The following is a 12,225-nucleotide window of genomic DNA, read 5'->3' as shown; positions in this document are numbered from 1 at the left end:
TTTTGTTGTTTCCACTGAGACATCAGTTGGCCTATACCTAGACTTCTGGGTTATGTTCAAGGGGTTGAGACTGTGATAAAGAAAAAGGAGGTACAGGAATGGGGAAGGGTTCAAAGGGGCTTTTCAGAAACTTAAATCCGTTAAGATATTAGTAGCAGGCAGCTTTCCTAACCAAAAAAAAAAAGCACAGAATATAATTAAAATAACATTTAAAATATCTAAGGTACCATACAAACACCAAAGTGAAGAAGGGAAAACAATTCAAGAATAACATTCTATACCATTTTCCACACACTGTGTTGAGGAATCTTTTTATATGCCATCCATTGATTCCTAAGATGCACAACCATCCCAAATTGTGTGTAATATTTACGACAGTTTTCTCTAAACACCATAAAAAGGCATGGAAAGTCTCCATTTTCATAATGAAGAGGTTGTTCAAATGGGACCTCTAAGAAGCATTTAAATGGAACACAAAGTCTTTGATTCTAACTATACATCTTGCCATTTGGCTGTAACCCAGATATTCTGGTTCAACCTCTTTCTCCATTTAACTTTTTGGAGGATAGAAAACTAACTGCAAGGCTGTTCCACCATTACCTCGAAGATAACACATTTAAACCAATGTGTTTAAATCCTATCACATCTTCCAATGCTCAATCACTATGTTCTGACCCTCCCAATCACCCAGATTTGAAGCACTGGGGTCCCGTCTCACTCCTTCTTGTCTTTGCCAACCATATCCATGATGTTTTATTAGCCACTGGTTGACCAGGTGAGGTCTTCAGAGGTCACAGTTTTGAGAAAAGGAGAACCAGATATTTGGGAACTAAGACAGTACATGCCCAGATGAATTACACAGTAACTAAAATGGCTGGAGGAGGAAACAGAGCTAGTAAGTAGCTACAGTGGCAGTGATGTAACTGACCCCAGCCTCCTCACCTTTTCCCAGAGCTCTGAACAGTAAGAGTGGCAGAGCCAGGAGCAGCTGGAGCTCTGAGCATCCTCATGAACAGATGAAGCTAGAGAATAAGAGGCAGTGAGGAGAGGGCACAGCAGTGAAAGCAAAGACTGGCTGAAGTTTCCAGTGAGGAGTCTGCACCTCATACGGTGAGGAGGCCCATTTGGAGTCCTGGTGCTATGACCTTGCACAAGTTATTGGGTTGGCCAAAAGGTTCATTCAGTTTTTTTCCATAAGATGGCTCTAGTAGCACTTAGTTGTCTTTAACTTCATTCAAAACAATTTTGTTAGACTATATTGTGACAGCTGTCATATCAGTGTACATTTTTTAAAAAACTTATCAAAATTGGTGAATTTTTGTGTAGCCATTTGAATACTGAAGATGGAAGAAAAAGGCCACATTTTTGGCATATTATGCTTTATTATTTCAAGAAAGGTAAAAACACAACAGAAACGCAAAAGAAAAAGAAGATTTGTGCAGTGTATGGAGAAGGTGCTGTGACTGATTGAACATGTCAAAAGTGGTTTGCAAAGTTTCGTATTGGAGATTTCTCGCTAGACGATGCCCCATGGTCAGGCAGACTAGTTGAAGTTGATAGTGATCAAACAGAGACATTAACTGAAAACAATCAACGTTCTACCACGCAGGAGACAGCCGACATACTCAAAGTATCCAAATCAAGCACTGAAAATCATTTGCACCAGCTTGGTTATGTGAATCGCTTTGATGTTTGGGTTCCACGTAAGTTAAGTGGAAAAAAACCTTCTTGACAGTATTTCCACATGTGATTCTCTACTTAAACGTAATGAAAACATTCCATTTTTAAAACAAATTGTGATGGGCGATGAAAAGTGGATACTGTACAATAACGTGGGATGGGAGAGATCACGGGGCAAGTGAAAGGAACCACCACCAACCACACCAAAGGCCGGTCTTCATCCAAAGAAGGTGATGTTGTGTATATGGTGGGATTGGAAGGAAGTCCTCTATTATGAGCTCCTTCCAGAAAACCAAATGATTAATTCCAAGTACTGCTCTCAATCAGACCAACTGAAAGCAGCACTCAACAAAAAGCGTCCCGAGGGGCTTCCCTGGTGGCGCAGTGGTTGAGAGTCCGCCTGCCGATGCAAGGGACACGGGTTCATGCCCCGGTCCGGGAAGATCCCACATGCCGCGGTGCGGCTGGGCCCGTGAGCCATGGCCGCTGAGCCTGCGCGTCCGGAGCCTGTGCTCCGCAACGAGAGAGGCCACAACAGTGAGAGGCCCGCGTACCGGGGGGGAAAAAAAAAGAAAAAAAAAGCATCCCGAAGTAGTCAACAGAAAATGCATAATCTTCCATCAGGATAACACAACACTGCCTGCTTCTTTGATGACCAGGCAAAAACTGTTACAGCTTGGCTGGGAAGTTCTGATTCATCCGCTGTGTTCACCAGACTTTGCACCTTTGGATTTCCAATTATTTCCGTCTTTACAAAATTCTCTTAATTGAAAAAATTTCAATTCCCTGGAAGACTGTAAAAGGCACCTGGCACAGTTCTTTGCTCAAAAAGATAAAAAGTTTTGGGAAGATGGAATTATGAAGTTGCCTGAAAAATGACAGAAGGTAGTGGGACAAAAGGGTGAATATGCTGTTCAATAAAGTTCTTGGTGAAAATAAAAAATGTGTCTTTTATTTTTACTTAAAAAACCGAAGGAACTTTCTGACCAATCCAATACTTAACTGCACTATCAGCTCTCTCACATTTTAAATAGTTAATAAAGCTACCTGCATCGTGAAGCTGTTTTAAGAACTGAACAAAATCAAGTATGTGAAAAACTTTATAAATATGTAAAAGTTTTGCAGATGAAAAACATTTTTTCTCTCTTTGTACTTATTGAGGAAAAATATAATGCTTTATTCAAATCACAGCTTGATTTTGTAACAGAATAGGTTATTTGCTGATTATTTTTTAAGTAAAGGAGCAAAAACTGCCAACGTAGCATAGGTAAAATTAACCCTGAGCTATATTATTAAAAGCATTTGCAACTTATTCAAGGTATCTGTTATGGATGACGTTAGAAACTGCGACACAATTCTCATTCACAGTGACAGTCCTCTGGGCATTAAGCCTGGCTAACACCTCTCGATTCTCCCACACAGGAATTCTTTGCCTTGTAAATAATGGCAAACTTTTAAACCTGGGTGGGCTTTGCCCAGCTTTGCTTCCACCACCTCCCCAACACTATCATATGGCGTCTGCTCGGAGAATGCAAACTCATTCAAAAATGAGCTTCATAAACATGTAATGAAAACGTAAGGTTCCCAGGAAAACAAAGATGAAAACAATATGCAAGATTCTGAAGCCAAACAAACGTATTCCTGAATTATCTATTACTAAGGTTTAATCTACATTGTTGCTTCCTACCAGTATGAAAAAATAAGTTTCAACTAAGGTATGTTTAAGAAACCAGTAAAAATAGAGGTGGTGACTACAGCTTGTCGGTCTACTCTGACCCACTGCTTACTTTTTATGGCAGGAAAGCTAAGAACGGTTCTTACATTTTTAAATGGTTGAGGGAAAAAAATTTTTTTAAAAAAATAATATTTTACGACATTTGAAAATTATGTAAAATTCAAATTTCAGGGTCCATACATAAAGTCTTATTGGAACGCAACCATACTCGTGCATGGAGGGATTGTCTATGGCTACGTTCGCACTACAATAACAGGGTTGAGTAGTTGTGATGAAACGATATGGCTCGAAAAAGTGTTTACTATCCGGTGCTTTACAGAAAAAGTTTGCCAACTCCTGACTGACAGAATATCTGAAGCCTAATTCTATGTATAGCATCCAACATGCTTATTAATAATGATGTTGATGATGAAGAACATTCTCATATCAGTTTCCACAAAGAATGTTACACTCATTCATTCATGCAACAAGCATTTACTAAGTGCCAGGCATTGTTCTAATGCTAGGAAAATCCTTGAACTCGTGGAGTTTAAATTCTAGTAGGAGAAGACAAAAAGCAAAATTAATAAGTAAAATACATAATTTGTTATGTGACATTAAGTGCTATGTAAAACAAGAAAGGGGCACAGGAAGGGAATGAACTGGGGATAATGGAGGTGGATAAGTGAGGTATTTCAGTTACAAATAGGAAAAGCAGAAAAGGCCTCACTGAAAGGCACATTTGAGTCAGAACGTGAATGAGGTGAGGGACTAGCCATGCAGGTATCTAGGGAAAGCATGTTCAAGGCAGAGAGAACAGCAAACGCAAAGGCCCTTAAATAGGAAACAGTCCTGGCATGTTTGAGGAATAGCCAGGAGACCTCTGTGGCTCCACCAAAGGGATTAAGAAAAAAAAGTAGCAGAAAATAGATTACAGCTATAACTGGGAGGCAGATCATGAGGGGTCGTCAGGCCACTGCAAAGAAGGATTTAGGGTTTTACTCTAAATGAGATAATACTTAGATATGATGTACAACTGATTTATTCTTCTGAAGTCCATGTACAGAAAACACGTCTTATTTTTATGGGAAACTAGACCCATTGTTGGTATAATAATAAAGACTTTCTTATTTAAAATGTTCTAGAGGGCTAGACATCAACCTATTCCTTTACCTTAAAACATGTACAAGTCTCTTTTTTTTTTTTTTTGCGGTACGCGGGCCTCTCACCGTTGTGGCCTCTCCCACTGCAGAGCACAGGCTCCGGATGCACAGGCTCAGCAGCCATGGCTCACGGGCCCAGCCGCTCTGCGGCATGTGGGATCTTCCCAGACCGAGGCATGAACCCGTATCCCCTGCATCGGCAGGCGGACTCTCAACCACTGCGCCACCAGGGAAGCCCTACAAGTCTCTTTCAACCTACATTTTTCACTAAGCCTCATCTCCCTTTCCAAATTCTTCCTTCACAAATAAACTTCTATAACTGTAGCCTAATTTTACAGCTATTTTCCCTTTCTTTTCCACTTTTTTATTTGTTCCTTTGCAGTAAAACTTTCATTCTACTTATTGCCCAGAAACTCTGTCCTAAGAGCAATGACTTTCCCCTTGTCAAGTTCAATGGTCTCATCTGAGATTTCTTCATAAGGAAATTCTCCCTCTTATAGGAGGTACTGCTGACCATGCCTCCATCACCCCACTTGTTTTACATTTGGCTTTTACGACTCCCTCTGTATCTCAAAGCTTGGTAAATTCTTAGTCTAGATTGCTGAATCCTCTTCTCCTTCTTCCCCATCAATTTACGGCCACTTGAGGCTTAAGTCTGGGCTGGACTACTCTTTTCTCTCTTAGGCATTTGTTATTTTTGTTATTGTTCATTTTGTTTTAAGCAACTATCTTCATGTATACAGCTCCAGTTCCATATGTTCAGTTTACTAAAAGTCATCTACTTACCCTAATATATCCTGCCAATACTTGACACTAAACATTTCAAAAGTAGGATTATATTTCCATGAAACTTTAATGCCTCCATTTTCCTAAGGCTTCCATTTACAATTTCAAAAGTCATTTTCGGTTAATCCTTTTACATTATATACAACTTATGAACATGTTCTCATGTCTTGTTAACTGAATTCCTACAGTACTCATCATTCCCACGCACTGTTCCCTTTCTGAAAAAAAAATTCTGATCATCTTAAAAGCCTCAGGCCAGACATCTTGTTGCTGTCTTTTTCCCCACTTCCATCCATCCTTGTAATAACAGAACCTTGGGATTAAAGATACCCTAAGGTAATTTCTACCCAAAGAGATAATTCTTTCTAAAATATCCCTAAAAGACGACCACAGCCTCTGCTTGAATAAAAGTAGTTAAGCATGGTGTCTGAGAAATAGAATTTAATAAATACTTGAAGTTATTTTGTTCCTATTATTAAAAGCACAGATACTAGAACCAGATCACCTGGATTTCAATCCCATGTACTCTATGAGTGATCCTGAGCAAGCTACTAAGCCTCCTTGTTGTAAAATAAATTTCATAACAGTGCCTACCTTGTAGCGTTTTAAATAATTGTAAAGCACTTAGAACAGTAGGTAGCACATAGTAAATGCCATGTATTTGTTAAGTAAAATAAAATTACTGGCTCACTGCTTTAACAATAGAACTCTCTTCAGTGTGGGTGGATCCCCATGTCAGGAAGCTCTTTCTTTCTGATGTCTTCAAATTCTACCTTCCTTCCTAGGTATGTATATACCAAGAGGGATAAAACATAAGTCCACCAAAAATCTGTAAAGAATGTTCAGAGCAGTATTATTCATAATAACGAAAAGTAGAAACAACCCAAATGTCCATAGCTGATGAATGGATAAATAACATGTGGTATATCCATACAATGAAATATCATTTGCCATAAAAAGGAATGAAGATTTGATACATGCTGTGACACAGATGAACCTTGAAAATACCATGCTAAGTGAAAGAGGCTAGACACAAAAGGCCACGTATTGTGTGATTTCATTTTTGTGAAATGTCAAGAATAGGAAAATCTATACAGATAGAAAGTAGATTAGTGTTGCCAGGGGCTGGGAGGAGGGACTACTAAGGAGTAGAGAGTTCCTTTGGAAGGTAATGAAAATGTTTGAAAATTAGATAATGCTGATGGTTACACTTAACTGTGAATATACTAAAAACCACTGAATTGTACACTTCAAAAGGGTGAATTTAATAGTATGTGAATTACTGTTGGTGGGAATGTAAATGGGTGCAGCCACTATGGAAAACAGTATGGAAGTTCCCTAAAAAAACTAAAAATAGAGTTACCATATGATACAGCAATCCCACTCCTGGGCATATATCAATATCTAGACAAAACTCTTTAATTTGAAAAGATACATACACCCCAATGTTCACAGCAGCACTGTTTACAACAGCCAAGACATGGAAGCAACCTGTCCATGCCCATCAACAGATGAATGGATAAAGAAGATGTGATATATATGTATATACCCATACACACACACACACACACACACACACACACACACACACACTGGAATATTACTCAGCCATAAAAAAGAATGAAATAATGCCATTTTGCAGCAACATGGAAGGACCTAGAGATTATCCTACTAAGTGAAGTAAGTCAGAAAGAGAAAGACAAATACCATATGATATCACTTATATGTGGAATCTAAAATATGACACAAATGAACTTATTTACAAAACAGAAACAGACTCACAGACATAGAAAACAAACTTATGGTTATCAAAGGGGAAAGAGAATGGGCAAAGGACAAATTAGGAGTATAGGATTAACAGATACAAACTACTGTATATAAAATAGATAAACAGTAAGGTCCTACTGTGTAGCACAGGGAACTATATTCAATATCCTGTAATAAACCATAATGTAAAAGTATATATATATGTGTGTGTGTGTGTGTGTGTGTGTGTATAAAAAACTGAATCACTTTGCTGTACACCAGAAACTAACACAACATTGCAAGTCAACTATACTTCAATAAAAATTTTTTAATTAAAAAATTTTTAAATAGTATGTGAGTTATATCTTATTTAAAAAAAATAATTCTGCCTCCCTATAATTTCCACCTGCTGGCTATGCCTGTCTTCTAGAACAAAACGGAACAAGCCTTCCGCTTCTATTACACGTGGCCCTTCAAGAATTTAAAGATTGGACTTCCCTGGTGGCGCAGTGGTTAAGAATCCGCCTGCCAATGCAGGGGACACGGGTTCGAGCCCTGGTCTGGGAAGATCCCACATGCTACGGGGCAACTAAGCCCGTGAGCCACAACTACTGAGACTGTGCTCTAGAGGCCGTGAGCCACAACTACTGAGGCCACGTGCCACAACTACTGAATCCCGCGCACCTAGAGCCCGTGCTCCACAACAAGAGAAGCCACCACAATGAGAAGCCCACGCACCACAACGAAGAGCAGCCCCCGCTCGCCGCAACTAGAGAAAGCCCGTGCACAGCAACAAAGACCCAATGCAGCCAAAAATAAATAAATTTTTATATATTAAAAAAAAAAAAGAATTTAAAGATAGCTATGTTGACTCTTCATTTTCTTTTTTCCAGGATTCAATGCTTTGGACTATTCCAGACTTCCTCACCATTTTAGTAGCTTTCTGATGCTTAAGATAACAATAGTAATAATAATAACAGTGACCAACATTTTTGAAGCACTTACTATGTATTATGTATTTGCTAAGCATTTTATTTTTATTACTCCCTATAACAGTTATGTTATATTATGATCTCCATTCTGTATATGAGGACCTTGAAGCTTAGAAAGATTAAGATTTCAGAGCTACAATATATCAGAAGCAGGATTCAAATCCAGGTATGACTCCAGAGCCCACCTACTTCAAAACTGGGCTATCCTGCCTAGCCCCAACTAGATGATTCTAGTTCATCAAAAACCTCTTTAAAAGGTAGGGCCCCAAATGGAAAAAAAACACCTGATACATATGTTCTTACCACTATGGCACAGAGCTGGACCATCACCTCCTGTTATCTGGACACCGTTGTTTCTAATATTGCAGCCTAAAGTGGTGTTCACTTTTTTAGAGGTCACAAAATCCAGTCAGTTAAAAAGTCCATATTTTTTTTCACATGAACTATTTTTATGCCATATTCCTCCCATTCTATGTTAGTACAACTTGTTTTTTGAATCCAATAATTGGACCTGTAATTTCTTTCTTTTAAATTCACCATGTTGAATCTTTACCCCAAGTTTCCTTGATTGAGATAACTTTTACACTTTATTCATATAATTACAGAATTTCAGCACTGCACCAAACCTCAGAAGTCAACTGGTCTGAATCCCTATTGCACTGATAAGGACACCAAAGCTAACTGACCTGCCCCAAGTTTGTCTGCAAACATAGAAATTTCCCCGAGTTTTGCATCATCTACAACTGTATTTCTATCTTTACCTAGATCCTTTATCAAAACATAGACTATCACTTAACTGAAAGTATTCTACGAAGTCTTGCCCCAAGACCGGTAGCCATTCAGTCAGCTCTATCATCTCAATTACCCCAGCATCCTGTCCACACCTCTCCATTAAGGGTAGCCAGAAAATTGCTCACTGAAAGAATGATCCTTCTCAAGTATAATTTTGATCATGTCACTCTTCTGCTCAGAAACTAGCTTTAGGGCCCAGCCCCTCAAATCCTTAGAATCTATGGCCTACTTGTCTGCCCCACTCCTACCACCCGTCTTACTCCTCAGAGATCCATAACTTAAGCACTCCAGATTATTTCCACATTCGTGTCTACTCTTCCCTATATAAATATCTTCTTTCTAATCTCCATTTTCATCATCACATTTTCCCATCTGATAATGTCTCTAATTAATTTTCCTTTCGTCGATCCTTGCTTCAGAGACCTGCTCAAAACCTATGTCCAATTATTAAGCTTTCTCCACACCATCTCACCATCTCACTGATCAGATCATCTCTGATCTAACAGTAGTTGCATTCTATGTTACATGCTACATAATTTCTAACAGTGTGGCTCTTCTTCATTTATGCCATAATTAGGTCTTTCCTGTGCCTCTCTCAAACTCCTATTTGATTTTTTTTTGTGAGAAAGGGCATATCTTCAGACCTTGGCACAGGTGCCTTGAATACCATGAACACCTGTGTTGCAAAAACCCCTCCCAACCTCACACTATGCTCTGCCTGGTAGAACACAGGCCAAGGCCACCTTAAGAATCATCCTGAGGTATAAGATTATCTCTCACACCCCAGGAGGCTAAGCAGAATTATGAACATGGGAAGAAAGGGGAGAAACGGGTGAGACAGCCAGAAATAAAGGGCCCCTGTTTCCTAAAGCAGGAGACCTTTCAACTTTGCAAATCCCTGTTCAACTGTAATACAAGTACACCATATACCCTGTTAGTCTGAGTGGGAATTAAGGCTCTCCACTGAAAACAGGAGCTTAAATAGCCCTTTTCTTGAGATGGCTCAAGTTGAGTTTATTATCCAAGTTCTCTTATAAATCTTTAGTTCTATTAGTTTATTAGAACTTCTATTAAGTTCTATTAAGTACAATTTTTGGAAAATAGCCTAAATCTTGAACTAAAGGTGTATATAAAAATTTCTAAAAGATAACCAAAAAACTCTAACAGCTGCCTTTTGTTCCCAAAACAATATGAATGCCCGCCTCTCAGCAGGGAATTTATCACTTATTTAAGTAGTATTCTCAGTGACTTCCTCCTAATCTCTTCCTCTCTCTGGAACTATATTCTCTGAAAGAATATAGTTCACAGAGGAGGCTGTGAGTACAGGGAAAGTTTTGGGGGGCTTTTTCCCTGTAAAATAATTTCACAAACTAATCTGAATACTTATCAGCTCCATACAGATATATTCATGCCTTTTTCGGAAAAAGTCTGCCATTTCTGACACAAAGAGGTCCACTCTTTCATTGTTACTGTTCAAACACACACACATGGCGAATGAGGTGAAGGGGAGGGATGGAGGAAAGAAAAGAGAGAGGAAAACAAGGGATTCCTCCAAATGGAACTAGAAAACATTCCAACTGAATGGATGCCCATACAGTCCCCCCTCAATAAAACAGATGAAAACCAGACCCCAACTCTCACATGTCACCAGCAGCCTGGATTGGTTTACATGTAGCCACTTTACAGACTTCAACGAAGCTGGTATTTGAATAGCAATTCCAATCTATCTGGCAATGGCTGCAGTTCAGGATCAGTCTCCCTAGTAATACAGGACAGAAAAATTTGTTCTTTCAAGTTTCCTAAGTGAATAGCCACTCGTCTAGAGAAAAGCTTAAAACACTGCAGCAGCTTGTGTCAGCTCCAAGATGACTGTAGTTTGAGCAGGAAATAAGCCCCTTTTCCAAATAAAAGCCAGTGTTCTCTCTCCTTGTTTTCTCCACCGAATGTTCTGTATCAGCAGGGTGAGCCCAAATGGCATGCACGGCTTCACTGCAGCTCTGCCTTTAGCTTTTTTTAGCGAGGATTTGGTCATTAAAAAAATAAAACAACAACGCAAAACCCCACCACATACAAGAAGGAGGAAAAAAGAGGCGTGCTTTACGAAACAGCTATTTCAAAATCATGATTTTTAAAAAACTATACAGAATGTGGAATGGAGGGGGGAAAAAATGTCTCATGTGGGTTGTGTCGGCCCTGCAGCTGCTCCTCATTAAAGCTCCTCTTTACTCCCTCTGGGCTGGTTTCCAGCAGAAAATTCTTTAAACAGAACTCCGCTTTCAACCCACTTTCTTCTTGCTCTGGGCCTCTCGGCCCCCCAATCCACAGTGGCAGCCTGCCCTAGCTGAGCTCTAGAGGGGGAGCTGTCGTTAAGGGAAATGAGGTAAGGGCAGAGGGAAAAAATAAGAAACCAAATTAAGCATTGGTCAGTAACAAAGGTCTGCAGTTTGAAAAGGCCCCAAATCAGTCTGTTCTTTCCTGTGACCATAATGCCAGCTTAGTTTCCTGCCCCCTCCCCCAGGCCCCCGTTAAAGTAGATAAAAAATAATTGCTAACAGCCAAGGCTAACTGTAACCAGTTAAAGTTCCTATATAACACTTAATTCCCAAGGCTCTGGCTTACAAACTCCTAGATGCCCCAGAGTCTACAGAGTCAAGTCTAAACTCTTGGTTGGCATTCAAGAGGCCCAACCTACTAATCCAACCTCACCGTTCCCCTCCTCTCAGTACCACCAGTTTGACATCTCATCAGACTGTCAACTTTTTAATTCTATAACTCTGCATAAAGGTAACCAACTGGGTTATGCTAATTACTGACTTTGTTTTAAAAAAAACAACAACAAAAGAACAAAACAAAACAAAATAGTACATGAAGACTTCTTGTTAACTTCCTGGTAAAGAGGGGAAAAGGGAAGAACTCTGTGAGGCTAACTTCTTCTTGCCATTCCCACTCCCACTGTCACCTCCCCTCCCCACAAAAAAGAAAGGAAAAAAAAAAAGGAAATACTATAGCTTACTTAGCAAGAAGGAAAAAGAAAAAGAACTAAAAAAAGCAATCATGAAATGGTACAGATGAACCAGTTTGCAGGGCAGAAATAGAGACACAGATGTACAGAACAAACGTATGGACACCAAGGGGGAAAGCGGCAGGGGGGTGGGGGTGGGATGAATTGGGAGATTGGGATTGACATGTATACACTGATATGTATAAAATAGATAACTAATAAGAACCTGCTGTATAAAAAATAAAATAAAATTCAAAAAATTTTTTAAAAAAAGTATTCATGTATAGAGTTAGGGCCCAGTGCTGGGCTGTTTGTGGTAAAACACATTTTCTAGGGCTTTGCTGGTTTGAT

The 12,225-nt window shown here is 39.4% G+C and overlaps 1 protein-coding gene across 1 annotated transcript in view; it reads right to left on the bottom strand.

The window, feature by feature from the left end:
* Positions 1 to 12,225, bottom strand: part of NOTCH2 (notch receptor 2) — a 178,504-nt gene that overhangs the window by 95,946 nt on the left and 70,333 nt on the right. The window lies entirely within an intron of this gene.

This window comes from Grampus griseus, assembly GCF_964374135.1.
Source record: "Grampus griseus genome assembly, chromosome: 1".
Classification (NCBI taxonomy): Eukaryota; Metazoa; Chordata; class Mammalia; order Artiodactyla; family Delphinidae; genus Grampus; species Grampus griseus.
Note: the sequence above shows the minus strand (reverse complement) of the source record. Positions and strands in the feature narration are given on the sequence as shown.